Source organism: Drosophila subpulchrella, unplaced genomic scaffold (assembly GCF_014743375.2).
Source record: "Drosophila subpulchrella strain 33 F10 #4 breed RU33 unplaced genomic scaffold, RU_Dsub_v1.1 Primary Assembly Seq39, whole genome shotgun sequence".
Classification (NCBI taxonomy): Eukaryota; Metazoa; Arthropoda; class Insecta; order Diptera; family Drosophilidae; genus Drosophila; species Drosophila subpulchrella.
This window is the reverse complement of record NW_023665611.1, coordinates 582,789-584,394: the sequence shown is the minus strand read 5'-3', so window position 1 is coordinate 584,394 and position 1,606 is coordinate 582,789.

Here is a 1,606-nt window from a genome sequence, read left to right as displayed (position 1 = left end):
TATGATGCAAACCAAATCAGACCGTACAAAAAAAAGTTGTATTTCAATTGCACCAGCTAAACCACAATGATAGACCTTAATGATGATCATATTCCATACGACCTTCTGTAAGAATTTCTTAACATGGAAAGGAATCCTATGGAAGATCCAAAAATACCGCTCCACATTCAAGTAACTGCAATATTTATTGTTCCATTTTTAAATCCTGTTTACCTTCTTCGATAACTGCCATGACACACTCCCGATGTTTTTCAGTGTGCCGTGTTCTAAACGCCATTTTGCTTAGAAACTTTTAAAAATTACGGTCTTCCTATACGATTTGTCACTTTTTTCGGCCACACACAAATCGACCAGCCCTAATTCATCAAAATCCGTAATATCAAATATTACCTTCATTTATCCTTGCTCCTAGGGCCCCCGAGTCTCAAAATTTAGTTCAAATACTTTTTCTGCCTTTGATATAGATATCCGTCTTGACCAGCCTTCATCGGCGTCGTCGACTTGCGGTGGCAACGGAGCGTTGTGGCTGGCTTTGGTGCTGTTGCAGCGGACGGCTGCTGGGGCCGGTCGGGTAGAAACACTCGAAGGGCGTGAACACGATATACTCACAATGAACATGATTCACAAGCGCAAAAACTTCATTATAAAAAAAGTCGGGGGAACGATCGCGGTTTTATTGGTTGGATGACAGAACTATTACCAACTTAAGCCTACGCAAGCTATTCACTCCAGTGCGTAGTGGAGACTTCTCGGCGGGGAGTTGGGAAGAGAGCCGGAGAGCGGTGATATGGGAGAGAGGTGCAATGAGATAGCGGTGTCATGCTACAGATTCGCTGTACATTGGTCCTGAACACGCCGCCCCCCTTGCAATCGCTCGAGAGAGGATCCATCCGAACACCGTCTTTTGGACTACTGGCAGTCCCTCGCAGATCATGTTGAAGCCTAGCTCTATGATCTTGGGGTAGACGTCAAAGCCAAGGATTAGTAAGACGGTTGTTGTCCGATGGGACCGCTTATCTGCGAGCGGTAGCTCCCGATACTTATCCCACGTTTGTCGTCGGCAAGCGAAAAACAGAGGCCAAGGATGCATCGATGGAACTCGTCGGGGTGCACTTGTCGATGAGTGCGGCGGTGTCGAATGTCTTTTCCCCGGTCTTGACGATCACCAAGGCAGTCGAAAGGACGTTGACGCTGCGCGCTGGAGAAGTGCCGGACGTTTTCCGGGAAAATGCAAATGGGACACCGTATGGTGATTCCGTTTGCACGTTTTGCACCGGTCCCCGCTACGGCAGTTCCCTGCGGAGTGCACGGGTGCTAAGCAGCTTGCGCAGTACTTATTGATAAAAACTGCCCGCAGACGCTTCTCTGCACTCAGCTTTATAAACTTCTGTCAGCATAGACGCTACAAGGGCTTTGACGGCACGCTTTTCTACCTCAGTCACCAGTCGGTGCCCTGGCAGCAGCCAAGTGGGTCCATACCACCAAAGCGGGTTATCCACTAGCTCCTGAAGGGGAACTCCTCGACTAGCCAAATCAGGACGGAATAGCTCTGGAGAAAGCTGTTTACCTTTGGCACAGATCAGATGGAAGTTCATCGTCCCAACCG